At 36.6% G+C, this 23,194-nt stretch overlaps 1 protein-coding gene across 11 annotated transcripts in view; it reads left to right on the plus strand.

Annotated features, from left to right (window-relative positions):
* GRIK1 (glutamate ionotropic receptor kainate type subunit 1) overlaps positions 1-23,194 on the plus strand; it is a 386,281-nt gene that overhangs the window by 25,822 nt on the left and 337,265 nt on the right. The window lies entirely within an intron of this gene.

A 23,194-nucleotide genomic window follows, 5' to 3' on the forward strand; every position in this document is an offset into this window, starting at 1 on the left:
AGCATCTATTCTGTGGCCAGGAGTGTATGACATTGCATAAATAATCTCATTTCATCCTTATAACATTACAATATGGATATTAAGATCCTGAAACATATTTTTCCAATCCTGAACATTACTTTTCTGTATACATTTCATTTTCAAGCATTCTGTATGATTTTTTAAGTACTGCATTCATGTTATTTCAAAGAAAAGAAACCAGATAACTGATTTTAAGAAAAATGCAATAATAAGTATAGGAAATATAAGAACATATTTATTAACTCAGTTTGTAGTTCACCTTGGCCTTTTACAGAGTAGTTTATAACTTTATTAAATTATTTTTTAGTTTAGACTCTCAAGGTGTGGGCTTGGGATATATCATGATGTTTTAATGAGTGTTTTCTTTCTTCCCTAAAAGAGTCAGACAAGCTAGAATGTTGAAAAATAATTTTCAGGATCCACAGATAAACAAAGAAGGGATCTTGTTTAAACCACAATTTTGTGCTAGGTTTTTAGGCTGGGCACTTCATATATATGACAAATTTAATTGTCACAGACCCACTGGGGATAACACTATTGCATTTCAGAAAGGTTAAATAACTTTCTTATTGGTGTATATGGAACTGCACCAAGATTTAAACTCAGGCAGAACCTCAGATCCTATGGTGGTGACATTTGCTTTTATTGCTGTTATTGTTAACTTTACATTACAACCATGTTCAAGCCGTAAACACTGTCATAGGGCAGCAGTACTCACACACCAAACCAGCCATCCTGAAATCCAGAGAAAATGTTCACTTCCTAGTGTTTGAAACAAGACTAGCAGTGCTGTATATGTGAAAATATGCTAAAGCATTGTGCCTATTACATCATAGGCTCTCAATAAATAATTGATGAAAGATTGGATAAATGAATTAATGATTTAGTTATATCAAGTTTAAATGTAACTGCTAATTTGTACATGTATGTTTATAGAAACTGTGAATCTTATTTGCTTACAAGGTCTGGTTGGATAGGCCAAATCAAGTCTTAGTGTATTCAGTCAATTCTCTGTGCAATGCACACAGATAAGCTGATCCTAAATAGTTGCACATAGTTATCTTACCTTTTCAGAAGGAAGGAAGGTGTGTCTTTGTGTTTGTGTGTGTGTGTGTGTGTGTGTATGTGTGCGTTTCTGAATTTGTGCATATAGCATGAAAAAGAATTTACAGAATAGATGGGTTGAAAATGAACACATGAATACATGAAGAACTTTGTATCATTAAAGTCTTCATTAATTAATTGACGCTCATCTTTTGATGCTTCTTTTGGGTGCATCACGTATATTTCTTTAGAAATTAAGTAAAAAACATATTTTGTCCTTTTGGATTCTCTTACAATAAAAATATAAACAATTCAAATGAAGGTGGCTTAAAAATAGGGATTTTTATTTATTTAGAAGGTAATTTAAAGGTAAGTATAGCAATTTGGTTTAATAATACCACTGTAACAAAGAACACCCAGATATCAGTGGCTTACAGCCACAAAGGCTTAATTTTTTGCACACACAAAACACTTAATACAAATTGACAGGGATTCCGACAATGGGGACTTAAGGATCCAAGTAGGTGTAGATTCTATCTCAACGTGGCAGAGAAAGGATCTCAAAAGGTTCTGCTCCAAAGTGGCACACACTGTGTTGGACAAAATAAGTTGCATGAGCACACCTGACTTCCAGGGAGATGGGGCCAGAGAAATGCAATGCTGTCCTGTTCCCAAAAGAAAGGAACCTGGCCTGTTTGTGAAACAAGTCAATGAATACCATGGTTTGTAGCTCAGAGTGGGCATAGAAGCTCAGTAAAGTCAGGGCTTGAAGTTGGCATTGCTGACATCTTCATGATGATTGCTATTGGCCAAGTGTCAAGTCCTCTCATGACTGTCTCATGCAAGAAGGAAGTGGAGAAGGAGGAAGAGAGAATTTATCTTCATGTGCCTTACTTTGGGAGCTTTCTTGAAAGTCCCAGAAGAATTTTCCTTGCATCTTGTCAGCTAGCACTGGTCACATAGTGTCCCCTAGAATAATTTCTCTCATGTAGGAATGAAGCTGCTAGGCTTGGCTTCAACAGTGGTTCTCTACTGGCTATGATTTTGTACTCCCAATGCCTGCCCAGAGGACATTCAGCAATGTGTAGCGGTGTTTTTGATTGTCACAATTGGGGACAGGTGCTACCAGCATCTAGGAACAAGAGACCAGGTACACTGTTAAATGTCCTATAGTACAGAGGGAAACTCCCCACAATAAAGAATTGTCTGATCTAAACTATCAACAGTCAAGATTGAGAAAACCTGCCTTAAACAAAGCAATATTCATCCCTTGAGTCCAGACACACTGTGCCAGAACAAAATTTGAATTATTTTAGCAAAAGCAAAATAAGAAAAGGCTGTTAGGGATATAATCAGTAGTGTATGTCCTAGATACTGAATATGTATTTTCATTTGAATGACAGCTATCACCCATAAATTTTATGTATATGTGTAACTTGAAAAAGAAAATAGAGAAATAAAGAGTGATATGAAAAACCAATTGATATTCAGACTGCCATAAGATTTAATTATTTCCAGTGATGCCTTAGTTGAAAGTAAGGGCAATTCTACATACAAATGTGCAGAAAACAATTAGTGTTTCTTTAATTTAAATCTACTGTTTTCTTATGACATTGTGTCTTCTACATATCTCACCTTTTCTACGTTGTTGTAAGGACACTTATGTCCTATTCCATGTCTTTAAAACTAGTGTTATATCATGCTTAAGCATAAGAAATGTATTTTAATTTAAATATTATAAATGGCTACTAGATCCAGGGTCTAGATCTAGCAAAAACATAAAGTTGTGGATACTTTTCCTACCATATACTCTATTAAAAATGCTCTTTCTTTCAACTTACATAAGAGTAAAGTATATGTAAGTAAAATTTTAAAAACAGAAATATATTGTGCTTTAACATATGCCATGTGCTTCACAGAGTTATCCATTTTAATTTTGGCAATAGTACAACAAGATAGATTTTCATTACTTCAATTCATAGACGAAGTGATGAAAATTTGAATGGTGAAGTCACCTTCCACAGTCACAGAGTTAGTTAGCGGCAGAGCTGCGGCTTGAATCCATCTTTCTCTCAATTTCATGTTCTTGCCAAACTGCCAGGGCAACACAGGTGCTTCAGACTGGAATTCAATATTGAAAGGACAGGAAAAATCACTTTCATAAAGTAACCTCCATATATGGTATCTTTCTGGCATAAAAATATCTTATTAAATGCCCATGAATGTATTCAGTATGTCATATAATGAATATGTTATTATTAAGTATGTCTTGTAATGAAGAATGTTATTTCTGGATGCTTGTGCCATTGGCTAAGGGAACTTGATATTAATGATGTTAAACAAGTAAGTATATTTTAAATGTAAATGTATAGATGAGTAGCTAAGACTTGATTTATTTTAAGAAAACCTTCAGGAATGAACTCTTCACATACCCTCTCTTAAAGACAATGTATCATCATCATCTCACCTTTTGTTAATGGTTTTTCAACCAGGTCTCAATCCCTGGAACAAATGTACCCTGGGGCTCTACAGTGAAAAATTATATTGAGATGTATTAAAATTCTGGATAATTTTTTATCACAGTCTCTACATTCAGGGCTTTAGAAAAAATATAACTTAATTTATAAAAATGTCACAAAAAATAGTGCTATTAATTTTCATATGCTTTTTGTAAGAGTTAAAGAAAGAGGAAAGAAACACGAAAAGAGGCTCAATAGTCAAAGACAGGTTTATTTTGGAGAATAAACAGGTTTATTTTGGAGAATAAGCCCCTGAGAGGGGATTCTGGCTGATTTCAGTCAGGAGTGCTCTCTCTTCAAGACTAAGAGTATTCATTGGTGAGAGAGCTTGGAATGTTTCTGTGTGGAGGAGAAGGGTATGGTGGGGTTAGAATGTCTCTGGTTGGAGTGGGGGTTTTCTTGGGGCTGACATCTCTCTGGCCGGAGGGGTGGTCATCTCGGGGCTGGCATGTCTCTGGTCAGGGAGGGGTTTGGAATGTTTCTGGTGACCTTAGCCATTAGGCTGATGCCCTCTGGATTTAGGCAGTTTTTGATCAAGGGAAACTTTGGAATGGCATTGCTTGTCCAAGATGGCAATGCTCCTGCTCTGTCACCTTTACCTTAGATTCAATAATTGTTAACATTTTACCATATCCACTTTATCATTTTCTCTCTTTCTCTCTATGTGTATATGTGTGTGTGCGTGTGTGTCTGTGTGTGTGTATTTTTTAGTTAAGCACATCATGCCCTTTAATTCTAAATACTTTAGTGTTGTCACAGAGCAAGAACATTCATTCAGTAATCACAATATAATGATATATAATCAGTGTGCTAGTCTATTTGGGCTGCCCTAACAAATGACCACAGACTAGGTAGCTGATAAACAACAGAAATTTATTTCTCTCAGTTCTAGAGACTGGGAAGTCCAAGATCAAGGCTCAGGCAGAATCTGGTGTCTGAGAAGAGCCCACTTTCTGGTCATAGATAGTCATCTTTCCATTCCATCTTCCTATGTTGGAAGAGGGAGGGAGCTCTCTGGGACCCTTTTATGAAGGCAGTAATCCCATCATGGGGCTGCCACCTGAATGACCTCACCTAAACCACATTACCTTCCAAAGGCCGCACCTCCCAGTATTATCCCTTTGAGGGTTAGGGTTTCAACACACAAATTTTGAGGGAACACATTTAGTCCATAGCAATCAGATAATGTAATATTAATATAATGATATCAAATTTATAGACATTACTCAAATTTCCTCATTTATCTCAATAACGTACTTTATAGCAATTGTCTCCTGGTCCACGATCCCTGGCTGCATAGTGTCACCCTGCCTCTGAGTCTTCCTCAGTCTGAAACAGATCCTCAGCCTTCAACATTCATCACAGTAGGATTTTGAAGAGTAAAATCAACTGTTTTGTAGAGTATTCTTCCATGTAGATGTAATAAACATTTTTACCCTATATTCACAAATAAATAGTAGTTGATGACACAGATTCTGAAGTCCTATTGCCGGTTTTGCCACTTTCTCTCTTTTTGAACTTGAACAAGTTACTCAATCTCTCTATATTTAGTGTTTTTCTTATATATAAGATATCAGTAATAATAAAAGTAACTCCTATGTAAGGGTATTAGAAGGATTCACTGAGTTAGTATATGCCAAGCACAATACTTCACACACATAAAGGCTTATCATATGTATCTCTTACTGCTATTGTTACTGTTATTATTGCTGACTAGTGCACTTAATATACAATTTTAAAACGAAAATAAAAATTAATGTAAAAGCCATATAGGATGTTAATATTCTGCCAGTGTAGACTTATGATAAACTGTTTGAAGCCAACAAAGCCAGTCTTGTAAAAAAGGAAAATCAGTTGGCTTCTTTAATCATGCTTTCTAGTAGGCAAGAGAAAAATAACATTCTATATTAGACTGTAACCATGACCCTTTAGGATAAATAGATCTGTGTAAAATTACTACAAGCAGATGAAAAACTTCATGCGAAAATCAGTATGATACAGTACAACACGTCCTATAATTAGTTAGAAAGGGCCTACTATAAGCCAGACATTTACACATCAGAGCCACAAGAAAGGTTAATTTTTACTGAATTGAGTATTTCCCAGTATGAAACCTGTGGCTCCTCTAGCTATTTAGACATTGGTATCCTATAATTCCAATTCAGTTTACCGTATTACACAATATCAAAAGGTCAAAGAAAAATCTACCATGACTTTTTTTGATGAGAGGGGAGTATCAGTCATTACTTTTTCTCAGGTTAGAAAAACACTTGTACGTTGGTAATTTCTGCCTTTCTCAGACCTTTCAAATGACAGAAGTCATTTAAAGGTTATTTTATCTTTATGAAGATTGACTTCCTCAGATGTAAAGTGTAAACAGTGCTAGATAGGAAGGACCTCTACGTGTTTAGGCAAAACTAAAGGGAAAAAACAAGTTTATTACATGTGATAGAAGTTTAATTCTTAAGAATGTATTTGTAAGTCTTGTTACGCAGTGGGTTTGAATGTCAACTTTTTAAAAAACTTTTAAAATTATTTTTTAAAGTTTTTGTGGGTACATAGTAAATGTGTATATTGATGGGGTACATGAAATGTCTTGATACAGGCATGCAATATGAAATGAGTATATCACAGAGAATGGAGTTTCAATTCCTTCAAGCATTAATCCTTTGTGTTACAAAACAATGCAATTACCGAATGTCACCTTTTATAGAAGAGGTCTGTTCAAGGTCACCATGTTTCTTTAGAGTATATTCAGAAGAGTTCAGCTTGCTATTTTACTGTGTTATATCTCCCATGTGCCTGTAAATAAATGTCTTTTAGAATTATTCATCCCTGAATCTTCTGAAGGATAAAAGTTATACTCATTATGAAATTATTTCAGTAAAGACTTTTAAATGCTAGCTCCATATTGCTGATCCCCAGACGCCTGGACTCTTTCCACTTCTCTACGTATTCCTTGATAAATGCCCATGTGATTTTTCAGAAAGTGATTTCTTGAGCACCTTGCCAACTGCTCAGGATTTTCAGGATTAAAGAACTAAACCACATCTGATTTCAAAGTAATCTGTCATTTATTTTTTTTCTAATTATTACTGTTTAACTTAGATTTCAACAAAGTAAATGAAAGCTATTTTAGTTTAAATGTGTTAAAATGTGTTGACTTTAAGTAACGTTTAGAAAGATAATAATCTCTTGAGTATAGATCGTGTTGCCTTATTTGAAGTCATGTTTTAGTAACATAATTACACATTAATGACAACAGAGATCTCAGAAATTTTACTTATGTTTCCCTTGCAATAACTATTGTAAAACCTCAGAAAAGAGCCAATAGATTGATTAAACATTTTATAGAGTCATAAAGAAAAATGAGATGAAGCAGCCAATAAAATGATTTATTCTTGTTTTAAAGTCTTTATACATCTATCTTTAGAGCCCTCACAGATCACTCCTAAATATTATATTTGCCATTTTCTGATTGTTAGATTTAAAAATTTGGTGGCTTGATTAATCGGAGTACAAATATTTTTTTCTAAAGTTGATTGTTAAAGAAAATTTTCTTTGAAAATCGGCATACAATGTGTAACAAACACAGGTGAAGGTTTTTAAAATAAAACTTAAATTTATTTTAAAAGGTGATGTGTTTTAAAATATTCCTACAAAAATTTTCAGTACTCAAAACTGAAAGTTTACTTAATTTGTTCATATGAAAAATAACTCCTCTCCCAAAGCCATTTTTCAGAGGAATGCTTGAGAGAAAGGAAGCTTCACTGAATAATTTATGAGCAGACAAACACTATATTAGTCAAATGAAATAAAGTGTCACTCTTAACAGAGAAATCTTGTTCATTGTTGAAGTTTCTATATTCATTTGAGTAATGGAAAAATCTAATTGTAATTGTTTATCCTTACTGGGGATAATACTAGTAAATAATACTAGTTACCTGTTTACTTGTAACACACTAGAAAAATACACCTTATTTTATATTACAATGAATCACATTGGCCAGACATCACAAAACACAAATGCCTGAGATGCAACTTGTCTTGACTAGTAAGGTAATGTGATTTTGAAAATGTACGTTGGAGGCTTACTTTGAAGAATATACCTGATACCCGGTTAATTTTTTTGTTTGCTTCTGTGGAAGGTGTAAGTAGAAAGCTCCTGAAGGTACCCTCTGCTGTTCAGCTTCCTTTCCACAGTGAGGTAGATTTGGCCAGCTCTGAGAAGAGTACCAGCAGGAAATTGGACCAAGGTAGATTCAGTCAACATGACACGGGATGAGCTAGAAAATAGGGATTTAGGAGGAGGAACGAGGGGAAAAAGATCACAATAGAAAATGCAAGAAGGTGAAAAGGTGGTTCATATCTAGGAAATGTAGTTATTTGAGAATCAGGGAAATTATAAAAATGATTATTTTGATTATGCCTTTCTATTTAAATAAAATTATAAGAGTAAGATTTGCATAACTCAACAGAAAAAGTTCTGTTTTTCCTCCTTTTTCTGGCTGTATAAACTTGGAAAACAAATGTTAAAACTTTTATAATATATTTGAAAACCCTTAGAACAATGTCTGGTGTATAATAAGTGCCCAATAAATGTTAACTATTATTATATTTAACAAGGCCAATAGGACCATTTGCTTGAACTTGTTTAATTTATAGAGGAAGACTCTACATCCCTAAGACATATTTTTAAAAACGAATAGAAGTCAGTTTTCACCAAAACAATAATAAAAGTTAATATGATTGTAGATTCATATAAATTTTAACAGTATATTTTTGTTTTTTTTAACACAGAATGGACTGGTACAATTTCTAATGATAAAGTAAGAATTTAAAAGTTAGCGCAATCATACACTAAATTGCTCTTCTTTTTTGCACCTATATTTTTTAATTCAATAGCATATTATGGATTGAATAAGACTCTGGCATGCAGTAGTACCTGTAAAATTGAATCTTCTTCAGCTTTCTGCTTTTGTCAGGTTTAGCTCTTATTTTCATTCATATAGAATGCATTTGATTATTTCTTTTTATACAATACATTTTTAAAAAATTAGAAATCCATAACTGCTTAATTGATTCAAATGCATTAGGTGAACTTAGGTTCTTTTCAATCATTTCTCTTTGCTGTATAATTTATTTATTTTCACAACTAGTAAAAATAATGATTATAAAATACATGGTAAGAGTCTGTCAGGCTGTGATTTGGGGTAACATCTGTCACCTCTCTGGATATATTAAGCATCTAATTATTATGTAATGAATCAAATACTGTTGTATGATCTAGAACATAGATTATTTTACAAAAATCTAGAATATTTTTTGTTTTTTTCTCAGTATCACGCACACTTCAGTTTTCAAATTTTTCAATATTATCCAAAAAAGATAAAAAATACCAGGTAAAAGCATTGAAGTTTTTAGGGACTCTGAATTTTATTTTTGACATTTATTCTTCCATTGAGGGAAATTGCATTGAATCCTTTTTTCTGTAAGAGTAGGAAAAAAAAAAAAAGCAGCAGTAACCACATTCCACTGTTACAAATGTAGAGGAAGTGAATTGAAGCATGTATGCTGTGTGCTTTGCAGAGATTTTTGATACTCTTTATTTTGTTTTGGCTTTACTTTTTAAAAAATTCTTGATTCATCTCAAAGCGAGAAGTGAAAGACTTCAGGTCTGTAGTAAGTTACTTTTCAAGAATTCCCCCAATTTTTTGTTTGTTCAATTTTAAATACAATTAGCACCATATAATATTGAATATGTTGCAATCAAAGTTTAACCCTTCACATAGTGCTAAGAGATTCTTTTCATCAAAATAAAACTTACTAAAATGGAGTAAATGGGAGAAAACAGAGGAATGTGCCCAATTCAAGAACATAGCCTATCATGTGTGACATGCAGAAAGAAATAAATTTTGAAAAGCTAATTGGTTCTAAATACTATTTTAACTCTTTTGTGTTGATTTTCCCCCCCCGAATTATCTTTTTCTACTTTTCTGTTTACCTTTCTTGAACTACTTCAGCCTACTACTGAAACCTATATGAATGGATGTAAAATGTAAAACAAACGTAAGAAATGTAAATAAGGAATTGAATATAACTCAGTAAACAGATAAAATAACAAGTGTCAATCTACCTTAAAAAAATAAATACTGCTCATAATGGAAAACAAAACAGCTTAATAATTTTTGAAATAAACTATTTTATCATGTTATATTTTTCTGAAACCTATAGCTTCTTAGATTGTACCTTAAAAAAATTCATAAAGAGGTTTTCTAACACTGAATTCAATCCGAAAAGATATTTGATATATATAGCTTTCTCAGCTGTTTCTTTTAGCCATCTGAGGATTATATTTCATTAGAACAAGCTTGATTTTGTAGCATTCGGCAGTAAGTTGTAGAACACAATGAAACTAAAAGATATAAAATGAACTGAAATTATTTTTGTTTTTTACCATCTTTTCAATGAAATTCTATGCCATTAATGAGAAAAAAATTTGAAAAAAAGAATTTGCTGTATTTCCTACCTAGTATATTTTTCAGCTGATAGTCCTCTAAATTTCTTTGTTTCTTAGAAAATCTGGTTCAAAAAAAAAAAAAAATCACATTACCCCAAAACGCATACACACACTCCACCGCACAAGAACAGATAAGCTTTTTTAAAAAAACAAGTTTGGGCCCAGCACGGTGGCTCACATCTGTAATCCCAGCATCTTCACGGGGCAGAGGTGGGCGGATCACTTGAGATCAGGAGTTCGTTTGAGGCCAGTCTGCCCAACACGGACATTTTTAGTAGAAACACCATTTCTACTAAAAATACAAAATTCGCTGAGCGTGGTTGCTTGCTGCTGTAATCCCAGCTACTCTGGAAGTCGAGGCACGAGCATCACTCGAACCTGGGAGGCGGAGGTTGCAGTGAGCTGAGATAACTGTGCTGCACCCCACCCTGGGTGGAGGAGTGACACTGTCTCAAATAAATAACTAAATATAAATTTTAAAAAAAGTTTTGAAAAGCCCTTTGCTTGGGCCATTTTGTTAACTGGCCACCTTATAGGCATCCTAGGACCCAGCCTTTCTTCTTCCTGGTGAATCTGGAAGAGGTCAGTGTAACTTAATTAAACTTGCTCTTCAATCAGCTAACAGGAGTGCTCTGTGTGGGATAACAGATGATTTCAGGTTTGAATTCCCAAATACTTTGTCATGATCAAGTAAGGAAGGAGCCAAAATTTGGCCCCACTTAGCAAATAATCATGTTTCTAAATTGCCCTAAGCCATTGGCTTTGATCCAGGTTTAAAATGAGTTGGTTTAAATAATGGCACTCTGACCCTCTGATTCTAAATGTTCAGTAGGTTTCACACTGCCAGGGATCATGAGACCGCTTGGAGGCTCAGAGAGGACCTGGCTTGGCCTGATAATTGCTGCAGCATGTGTTGCAGTGTGACCCCTTGGAGCTCTGAAGTCAAGGCATGTCAGTTACCCAAAGTGTGGCCACATGAACGCTGTGGGAGGCGGGAGGAATCTTGAGATACCCTCCCCAGGGAAGGGCCTTAGGTAGCAGTCCTAACACAAAGGATTCCGCTGAGAAGCGTTAGTCTGTTAGAACAGAGCTGGGTACATGGCAGTGTTCTGGCTCAGGTCAACATTTCTGGTTCCAGCACTCAGTAGGGTGCTTTCCATAGCTCTGCCACATGCTTTTGGGGAGTTCAGAAGGGCCATCAAGGTCCCTATACAAGTACATGATTCAATCAGTATCACTGATTGATAAAAGGAGACTAGCACATGTAAAGTAAAATAATGTCAACCCATGTAAGTGATCGCAGTAGTTCTGAGAAGTGTGAGTCAGTGAGGGCGGAACAATCAGAGAACTCCCTGGATTGATCAATCTAGCAATTTGCTCTGTAAACATTGGAGACTCATTCATTATTCTGTGGCTGGATTGTGTTAAGAATGCAAAAGTTAGCAAGCGACAGTCCCCGCTCTTGCTGATTTTACACAGTATTCATTCATACACTATATAGTCATAATCATTCCAATTTCAGTTAAAAAAAAAAAAAAAAAAAAACTTGGCCAGGCACAATGGCTCACCCCCGTAATCCCAGCACTTTGGGAGGCCGAGGCAGGCGGATCACAACGACAGGAGACTGAGACCAGCCTGACCAACATGGTGAAATCCTGTCTCTACTAAAAATACAAAAATTAGCTGGGTGTGCTGGCATGTGCCTGTAATCCAGCTACTCAGGAGGTTGAGGCAGGAGAATCGCTTGAACCTGGGAGGCAGAGGTTGCAGTGAGTGGAGATTGTGCCACTGCACTCCTGCCTGGGTGACAGAGCAAGACTCTGTCTAAAACAAACAAACAAACTCCCCCCCCCCGAAAAAAACACTGAAGTTACTTAAGTCCTTTTCTTTCCCCCCCAAAAAAATGTTTCCACAATACTTTGAGCTTTCTTTGGTAGAAAATGTATTTATCATGTGTTTTCTGTACCTAGAAGAGTGCCTAATACATAGCAATTAGTTAAGGAATAATTGCTAAGTAAATGAATCAGGGTATTTTTGTACTGAATATGTGATCAGCATTTATTTGGCATGTGTCTGAGACATGGGGGAAGGCAATTCTTCTCAGCAAGCCCTGACAACTTCTGTCCCATCTCAGTCCAACTGAGTAAGTCCATCTGCATTATTTTCTTCTACTTCAGGCTGGGGCAGCCCTGGCACATGGAGCATAGAGTACATGCCACCAAGATGTCCCCAGATCCTCCTTCTGGTTGCCTGAATATGACATCTCTATATTCGGTCTCCTTAAGGTTGATCTCAAAATTTTGTCTAAGATATTAAAAACAGAACTGGGTTATCGGCTCTGGGAATGGTTTATAAATATGTTTATTAATAATAGCAAAACATGTCAAAAAAAGAACAATGTAAAGCAGCATGCCTCGTCACTCTATAGATACTGTACTTCCTTAAATGACTATGACAAAAGACTAAATATCAGGACAGCAAGGAAAGAATCAAAAGATGCATGGAAAACTTCGAAGGACTGGATTTAAAACATCCATTAGGCCAGTCAGACAAACCTGTGTAAGCGAAGAAGGCAGCCGTAATAGCCAGGCTTAGAAAGGATTATTGTACAAAAACGTATCAGGAAATCCTAGGTGCTCCAGGACTACATGTTTAGTTTAATCGAAACTAAACTATAGTAGGTCTTAAAAAACAATCAAAAGTGACACAAAGCCCTGATTGACCTCAGACCTAATAACAAATGTAGGTATTGTTAATGCTAGTCCTTCAAAGTAATTTCAGGGCACTTTGAGCGATATTGTATATATTTAGCTCTTTTCAAAATTTAATTCTCATTTCAATTTGGTAAACCATTTTAAAAAGAAGACCAGTTAGAAACTGACTTTTAGAGAAAGGCTAGATATGTTATATTACAATAAGAATACAAAAAAAATTAGATTACGTGTATCTATTTACAAAAATAATTTTTCTCTTGGCCATCTATAATATTAATTGAAATATATAAAATCTACTTTGAGTACTTATCTGTGTATTCACAATACCTTTCTCAGCTAATGTGCAATTTCATAAGCATTTTTTTCTCATAAAATTCTATAAGAAAAGTATGCTATCAACATGATTTCTGAATACACTAAAAAGCACACTATATTAAGGTACAATTAATTTTCTTTTTTTTAAGAGGCCTAATTATTGCAAAAAACTCATATGGTTTAATAACCCAGCAGGTATGCTATTTTTTTAGGTACCAAACATACTATTTTTTTTTTTTTTTTGAGATGGAGTCTCACTCTGTCGCCCAGCTGGAGTGTAGTGGCATGATCTCGGCTGACTGCAACCTCTGCTTCCCCGGTTCAAGCATTCTCCTGCCTCAGCCTCCCAAGTAGCTGAGACTATAGGCACACAACACTGCACCCAGCTAATCTTTTACATTTTTAGAGACAAAGTTTCACCAGGTTGGCCAGGCTGGTCTTGATTTCCTGACCTTGTGATCTGCCCACCTCGGCTTCCCAAAGTGCTGGGATTACAGGCGTGAGCCACCGCGCCTGGCTACATACTAATTTTTAAAGCAACAGGGAGGTCTTTTTCCAGATGGAATCTTCTACTTGGGCTTCAGGTAACTAGATTGTCCTCTCATAGTCCAAGACAAATCTTATTGGTCATCATCTCTTGGAAGACTTGCTGGACACATTAGGGCTAAACTAACCCCCTTAACCTGGCCTGTGCCCATATAACTTTTTACCCTGCCATCCCTTCTGTCAGCCTTTCCTGGTGTATTTCCTCACCCATCAGGTTAGGAGAGGATTTGTTCCTAGACTGTGTCGAGGGCATCACAGCACTTAGGATTGTTGGCTGAGTGAATTGCACTACAATATCAGCTTCATGGGGCAGGGACTTTTGTTCTGCTATTTGCTGCTAGTAGAATAAAGATATCTGCTGAAGAAGTAAGTAATTTAAAGTATAATTAGGTCTTTAGGAAAGAAAAGGGGAAAAATTCTATTAATACCAGGATTCTTATGATATTCACCCATGAACAGATAATTAGAACATGTATGAGTGGTGGAATTAAGACTCAGTAGGCCACGAAGCTGAAAAGGTGAAGTTTAACTCAGCCCATAACTAGGAAAAGTTACTTTAACCATTCTGATCATGTTTCCTCATCTTTAAAATATAACTGCAGGCTGGGCACAGTAACACTTTGTGAGGCTGAGGTGGGTGGATCATGAGGTCAGGAGATCGAGACCATCCTGGCCAACATGGTGAAACCTTGTTATCTACTAAAAATAACAAAAATTAGCAGGGTGTGGTGGCAGGCACCTGTAGTCCCAGCTACTTGTGAGGCTGAGGCAGGAGAATCACTTAAAGCCAGGAGTCAGCAGTTCCAATGAACCAAGATCAGGCCATTGCACTCCATCCAACCTGGCAACAGAGCAAAAATTTGTCTCAAAAAAATAAATAAACAAAATAAAAATACAACTGCAAACATTTCCCTTCCTCCTGGCTTTACACAATTATTCAATTCTATAAGATATGACAGTTCTATTCAAATATATGTCAGAATGAATTTGTCAATCTTGTTTTATATACTAGGCACAATCACATATATTATTGTGCTTCAGAGCAAATACAATGAAGTGGGAATTATTATGCTTGTGTTTTACAGCTAAAGATTCTAAAAATCAGAGATTAAATAACTTGCCCATGGTTTATGACTGCCTGTGGCAGAGCCTGGATTATAACCCAAAGCTTTTAAGATGTCACGTTAATTCACTCCAAGTCCTGGACTAACATTCTTTTTTGTCATGGACTCAGATTACTTCTGCAGCTTTTCATATTTGTTTTGGGTTTGACATGAATGTAAAACTTTCTAATAGTAAAGCTGAAACATTATTGAAATTGATTAACTGATGAAGTGAAAAACTAAGGTAACTAATTATGTGCAAAGTGAGCCTGACCTATAGAGGAAAATACGTGTCTGAAGGAAAGATCACTACCAATTTCTTCATTTTCTCCAATTGCCTTTAGTTATATAATTGAATTCTCTGTCATGCTTTTCAAGATTTTAAGATACTATTTCAATGTCAGGTTCATTCCATGTCAACTTCATTTTGAGGCATGCTTTACTGTCAGGATCAATAGTTCTTTGTAATTTCAACTTCAAGTTCACTCTGCCTCTTGGTACCACCTGCCACCAAACTAGCTAAACTTGGTTTTGACACAGTTTCTGCTTTCCAAGTCATTAATAACACTTTGGAAATACCTTCCTACTTGCTACAGATCACTCAGACAAAGGCATGAAAAATTGTCAGGTGAACATTGTGTGTGTGTGCATACACACATGCACACAGGACTTTAAGAAGTACTGTATGATCCCATTGTTTTTAATCCACTTCTCATTCATTCATCACATACACACAAAAATTTTTTGAGGTTTTTTTTTTTTTTTTTTTTTTACTTTTATCAGATGGAGTTTCATGCTCTTGTTCCCCAGCCTAGAGTGCAATGGCACGCTCTTGGCTCACTGCAACCTCCACCTCCTGGCTTCAAGCAATTCCCCTGCCTCAGCCTACCAAGTAGCTGGGATTACAGGCACCTGCAACCATGCCCAGATAATTTTTGTATTTTTAGTAGAGACAGGATCTCATCATGTTGGCCAGAATGATCTTGAACTTCTGACCTCAGGTGATCCCTCTCCTTGGCCACCCAAACTGCTGGAATTACAGGCCTGAGCCACTGTGCCCAGCCCAGAAATTTGAGTTTTTTAAGTTAAGGAGGTAAAAGATTTTACCTTCTGGCTGGGCATGGTGGCTCATGCCGGTAATAGCAACATTTTGGGAGACCAAGGTGGGTTGATCATGAGGTCAGGAGTTCAAGATCAGACTGGCCAACATGGTGAAACCCCATCTTTACTAAAAAATACAAAAATTAGCTGGGCATGGTGGCTCATGCCTGTAATCCCAGCTACTTGGGAGGTGGAGGTAGGAGAATTGCTTGAACCAGGACCCGGGAGGCAGAGCTTGCAGTGAGCCAAGATCGCACCACTGCACTCCAGCCTGGGCTACAGAGCAAGACTCCATGTCAAAAAACAAAACAAAACAAAAAAGATCTTGCCTTTCGCCTCACCTTTTGAAACCCACAGACTCAGAGACTGCAAAAGCTGCAAAGTGCCCCTGATGATGATAATTTATATATAAAATGAGAGGAGTTTGGATGGGGTGAGGTGAGGTTGCTCAAGGTTACAGAGCCGCTGTGCTGCCTCCACTCTGCCTCCAGCCTCTCCAGCTCTGTACTGTGGATTCTGAGGCAGCAACCACATCACCAACAGTGACACAAATAGCTAATCTTTACATAGAATTGGTCAGTTCATTAATTCATTTATCTCTTAAGCATCATCTGTAGTAGAAATCATAAGATAATGAATACAGTGTATTTCATGACTTCTTAAGATCCTGCAAAACATTAGCAAAATTCATTAACAAAAAACATTAACAGCTACTACATGACAGATATGTGATACATGTCAGATGCTGTGCCAAGCAATTTATATATAAAATTTATTCATTCAAAATACATTTTTGAGTGCCTATATATTCTAGGCAATGTTCTAGATACTTGGGATATGGCAGGGAACAAGACACACAAAATCCCCATCTTCAAGGGGCTTACTTTCCTCTTTGGTACACAAACAAAAATAAGTAAAATATGTAGCATATTAAGTTGCAATAAATGCTGAGGAAAAAATGAAGCAGAGAAGGAAAATATTGCAGCATGATACTAAAACTTTACCTAGGATACCCAGGGAAAATCTCACAAGAAATTGAGTTTTTAATTGCATTTCAAATGTCAAAACTACATCAAAAGCAATGATGTACCAGGAGAACAGTTTGCACATAATTCGCCTCACTGATACAACTTTCCATTGGATCATATTTTCTTCCAGCCTTTGTTAATATACATGCAGGTGTTCCATATTAGACTCAGCAGCATTTTTTTCTCTATTATAGCTATAGGACAGAATATCACCTTCGTGAAAATATTTGGAAAAAAAGCAAGGGAGCTAGCCATGCAGATAGCTGGGGGAAGGGCACTCTAGGAGGAAAGAACGTGCCTTGGTTATTTCAGGGACAACACAGAGGTCAGTGTGGCTGGAGCAAAAGAAACAAGGAGAAGAGATGAAAGTGCTACGCTGAGTATGATGAGAAGTCAGTGGAAGTCTTCAAACCTTCACAATATCTACTGCCCTCTGAATTTCACATATGAGAAAATATGGGGGCTAAGAGCAGGCAAACTGCTTTCCCCACATCATTCAGCTAAATGGCAGAGCTGAAATTTCAAAACACTATATGTCTGATTCTAAAATCCATCCTAATGATGAGACTGTCCTGCATATATTAAAGGAAGATCGGTATGAATACCTGAATACACTGCAACTAGTGCTGTAGACAAGGTGAAATCAACTGCTATGTGAATGTTCTTTATAGCTGGAAGGGTGTGGCAAGATTTCCTGGAGGAGTTACTGTTCAACTTGGATCTTTTCCAGAGACACGGATTGGCTTAAGGGCGTTCCAGAAAGATGGCCAAGAAAAATATCCCTTTTGATTTTGTAATCATTAAAAAATCATTAAGTACAAATTGCTTTAACATTCTTGGAGTTATTGTTTGCCTAGTGTTTTTCTTTAAAAAAGATCATTACAAAGGAGGAAAAGTACAATGGACTGTGAGTTAAAGGTTGTGATCCTCAAGGATTTTGACGAGATCATTCTCTATCCACCTGCTTCCTAGACATCCCTTCATTTGATCCGCAGGTTCCTTGAAATAGAGATGCCCACAAATAAACTCATTGGCTTCATCTGTGAACCTAGCCTTGTGTTTTCATTCCCAGTGAACGTAACCGTCGTCCACTGAGTTGACCACACTTGAAATCTCAAGGTCATTCTAGATTAGTTCTTTTTGCCTCCAAGTCAGCCTCTAACTCCAAAGCTTGTCAATATTGTTACTTAAATATCTGTTGAACCCATCCCTTTTATGTGCCCCTAGCACCACCACTATTATTCTCATGGAGTAAGGATAAAAAGGCATTTTAATTGAATTTTTGCTTTCAGTTTTCTCCATTCATTTGTTCATTCTAGACATATTAATGACTACCTGTAGATATTATGACAGATGTTGGGAATAGAAAGCCAGATGACTGCCTTCAAGGAATTTACCATCTGGTAGGAGAAGAAGAAATCGCCAAGTCAAACAGGTGAATGTGTTGCAGTATCCACATACTCAGAAAGAAGTGGACCCAGGGGGCACTCATCAATTTTTGGCAAGGAGAACCTAATCAGGCCATCCCTCCAATTAAAATCTTTTAATTGTATCTCATTGGTTTCAAGATAAAGTGCACGTAGGTTAGCAGTATGTTTAATAAGACCTGTGATAATTAATATTGAATGTCAACTTAATTAGACTGAAGGATGCAAGGTGTTGTTTCTGGGTGTGTCTGTGTGGGTGTCGCCAAAGGAGATTAACATTTGAGTCAGTGAAGTGGGAAAGACAGGCTTACCGTCAACATGGGTGGGCACCATCTAATCAGCTGCCACTGCAGCTAGAATAAAGTAGTCAGGAGAAGACAGAAGAGCAGACTCGCTGAGTCTTCCAGGCTTCGTCTTTCTCCTGTGCTGGATGTTTCCTGCCCTTGACCATCAGACTTCAAGTCTCCAAGTTCTTCAGCTTTTGGGCTCTTGGACTGATACCAGTGGTTTGCCAGGGGATCTTGGGCCTTCGACTACAGACGGAAAGCTACACTGTTGGCTTCCCTACTTTTGAGGTTTTGGGACTTGAGCTGATTTACTGCTGGCTTCCTTGTTCCTCACCTTGAAAATAGCCTCTTGTAAAACTTAACCCCATGATCGTGAGAGTCAATTCTCCTTAATGAACTCCCATTTCATGGATATATACATATACATTTCATGTATACATATATCCTATTAGTTCTAGAGAACCCTGACTAACACAATGCCCTTCTTCATCAATCCACTTTGTAACTATCCAGCCCTACCTCATGTGCACCCTACAACCAGTGGTACAAAACAACCACCAGCTGTTGGATTTTTTCTAAGCGTAAGAACCTGCATTTTGTTTCGCTAATTTAGTCTGCTCTGCAGGCTCCCAACACACACACACTAATGCTTCACCTCACTACAGAGTTTGCTGCTGACCATTCCTTCCACCTCTCAAGTGACCCTCCAATGACTCTCCTGCAATGACTCAATCCTGATTCACTAGACCTCTTTGAACTCTAAGAGAGATGGGGGCGACCTCCATGGTAGTACTTATCACACTGAATTGTGATTATTACTTTCCTTACTTCATCTGCCTAGACTCCAAACTCTTGAGAAAAGGAGCTGTGTCTTTCCTCTCTATATATTCTACATCTAATTCAGTGCCCAACACACAAGTGGTACTAACCAAAAGTAATGAGAGTGATTGTAATAACAACGCTAGCTATAGTGAGCATTTATCCCATGCTATTTGCTTGAGGTTGAGTCTGATAATACTGGTAATACACACAAATATATTTTCTCATTTAATACTATATGCATATAGATTATACATAACCCCACATTACAAAAGAAGGAACTGAGGCACAGAGGGATTAGAAAGCGTGTCCGAGTTTTCATTGCTTGTGAGTAGCAGAGTTGGGAATTAAACCCAAGTAGTCTGGCTCCAGATTATACACCATTAACTACCACACTATGGTGACTTGAAAAAGAAAGTTTTATTCATAGTATAATAACTATTGCACTATACTTATCTCTGCTTTGTAGATGAAGAAACTGAGAAAATCAAATGGCTTTTCTAAAGTTACTCAGGTAATAAATAAAAAAAAACAGATTCAAACTTAAGATGAATCTGACTCCAGAGCCTGTGCTAAAAAAATATGGGAATGAAATCACTTCATCTCTTAAAGTCCCAATTTCCTTGTTTGAAAAATAAAAGTTAGACAAGATAATCTTTAAGTCCGTCCAATTTCAATTATATTATTTTATATTATAATAAAAGTGGGAACTATAGGTGCATGTCACCATTTCCAACTAATTTTTGTATCTTCAGTAGAGGCAGAGTTTCTCCACGTTGGCCCAGGCTGGTCTCCAACTCCTAATCTCAAATGATCTGCCCATCTAAGCCTCCCAAAGTGCTGGGATTACAGGCATGAGCCACCATGCCTGGCCAAATTTATTACTGTTTAAATTCCCTCAGAATTTTTTATTTGCTTTGGAAGTGCTTAAATAACGAAACAAAACAAAAAAAAATACTTTGATTTCACATACATATATAGTATACTAAATAGCACAAAAAAGTTATGTTTCAATGAAAAAGAAAAGCTTGATTTCACATACATATATAACATACTAAATAGCACGAAAAAGTTATGTTTCAAAGAAAAAGGAAGAGTTTCTGTCATCGCATAACTCATGGTGATTCTCTGAAGGGCGTAATGGAGCCTGGAGACCATTGTTCCAGATTGTGGATCCTGTCTCAATAGCATTTCTTCATCTTGGCTCAGTCCACTGACATCAGCAACTGGTCTGGGGTGGATACCGCTGTACCAGCCTTCCAGGCAGCCAGCTGCCCTGGGCTTGCCAATTCATTCTTCACCCAGCAGCAGTACTCATCACTACTGTTGTTTTAGTCACATCAATCACTTTCCCAATTCTGCTTTGTATCAAATCCAAGCTCCCAATTATATGTTTCAAATTCCTCTCCCAATTATTCCTCCCTCCACATAAATAGAAACATCTCACTGCCTGCTTTTGACACTGCTCTAGTGAACTGCTTGTTCCAAGAATTCACATGCTACCTCCTTCCTGTACCTTCTAGCTTCTCAAAGGTGTTGCTTTCTGCTTTCGAAACTACTCAAAGTCACTTCCTCTGGCTAGCTTTTCCAAACCAACAACCCCAGACTTAGGTACATCTAGTCTCTTTAGTATCTCCTGAGAGGTTATTAATACAGGACACACACCTGAGACCAAGTTACTGGCATTGCCTACTGGAAAGCCTGTGACCAGAAGGCAGAATGAATTACTCTGAGTTGCAGCTCTGAAAATTATTTTAGCATCACTTTCATTCACCTATAAAAATGGAAATAGTAATGCAAAGTTCATTCATTAAGAGAATCAAGTACACTTTCATTCATTCATTCATTTTTAATTTTTATTACTATTATTTTTTGACATACAGTCTTGCTCTGTTGCCATGCTGGAGTATAGCGGCACGATCTTGGCTCACAGCAACCTCCATCTCCCTGGTTCAAGTGATTCTCCTGCCTCAGCCTCCCAAGTAGCTGGGATTACAGGAATGTGCCACCACAGCCAACTAATTTTTGTATTTTTAGTAGAGACAGGGTTTTACCATGTTGGCCAGGATGGTCTCGATCTCCTGACCTCATGATCCGCTCACCTCAGCCTCCCAAAGTGCTTGTATTACAGGCGTGAGCCACAGTGCCCAGCCCATTCATTTATTAATTAATGCACAGATTGAGTACCTGGTATGTGTAGACACTGCTATGTAATAAGATATGTGTTCAGTAGATGAAAATTGTGTGTGGACAGTCAAAACTGTATTTGTACATTTTCCTCATTTAACTTTAGATATTTCAATATTAATCATAGTTTTTAAAACAGTATATTAATTTTTCTAACAGTAGAGAATAATCATCAACTGAAATTTTTTTTTTAATTTTCCATTTCAAAAGAAATGATAAAAGCCTTTTTTTCCTATGCCCAACCTCCCACTCACACTCAACCATCTGAAAGCCTGATAAGGTAAAAATCAAACAGGTGTTCTAACGTTTTGACAAGCTCAATGCCTGCAAATTCTGCCAAAATCTACTGTTTTACAATAAGAACAGATGGTCACAGATGAGCATTGCTTCAGCTATTGATGATGTTGAAGACAAATCTTTACCACAGAAAGGGGAGGGATGGAATTTTTAGATACAACTATTTTCTAGATGTAGAATGCATCATGCACACCACACAGGTTATCATTGTGATTATAATGGAATGAAATCCAAACATAAAAGGGTGTTGATAAAGCACTCGGCTGCCTTCCTACACAGGGCATAGACTCATTCTCTTTCTCCACATTTGACTCAAAACATGAAAATACTTTATGTATGATATTTGTATGAGATTCTTGATGATACTGACTGATCTGATTTTTGCTAGAAGATATTTCACTTTTTATGACTGATTTAAGTTCTCAGCACTTTCTTTGGGTTTTCCAGAAGGGATGATCAAAGAGAATGAAAGAAGGAGATTCTTATCAATATCAAAATGATCTAAAAATGATTGGTTTCATTCTGATAGAACTTGTATTTTAAAGTATCACACAGTCCACTGAGGCATAAACATTCCGTTAAGTTTTGAATTAAATATCAAAAAAGATGTGATATCAGAGGTTTTGTGTGGATCAGTTGAAGATATTCTAGTCTCCTCAGTATTAGTGAATAGCTTACTCATACAGATAGATACTTTACAGATGATGGGGAGCTATGATACACACACACAAAAGACCGACAGTTTTTTTTTTAATTTTCTTTTTCTGGCACATGATTATATAAATGGGCTCTGTTTATTCCACCTTTTCTATGCCACTTTGTGTAACAAGAGCATTTTTTTACAGTTTTATGTGTTTATGAGTGTCTATGTCTATATATGTGTGTGTCATTGTGTGTGTCACTTATATTGTATTCCTGCCAATTACAGTCTTTGCTATAAATTTCCAGAGAACCTGATGACTGACCAGTTTGGCAAAATCAAGGCTACTTCCCGTTAAAATACTGAAGTCTTAATTCTGAAGCATTTCAGAAATACTTCATTGTGTACTTTAATTATACTAGTATTATACTATGTGTGTTATTATATTTTCAGAATGGAAGACAGATCTACAGCTGTACTTACAATTACACAGACATAAAAAATGTGGGCCTGATTTCTACTGTTTGGGGGAGTAATTAGTGGATGACTTCTTGATTCCTTGAGTATTGCTGAAGAGACTGCACAATGAGCTCTAGGCAGAAAATTCAAAAACTTAAATCCCCACA

Source organism: Sapajus apella, unplaced genomic scaffold (assembly GCF_009761245.1).
Source record: "Sapajus apella isolate SASKATOON/1434 unplaced genomic scaffold, GSC_monkey_1.0 scaffold8, whole genome shotgun sequence".
NCBI lineage: Eukaryota > Metazoa > Chordata > Mammalia > Primates > Cebidae > Sapajus > Sapajus apella.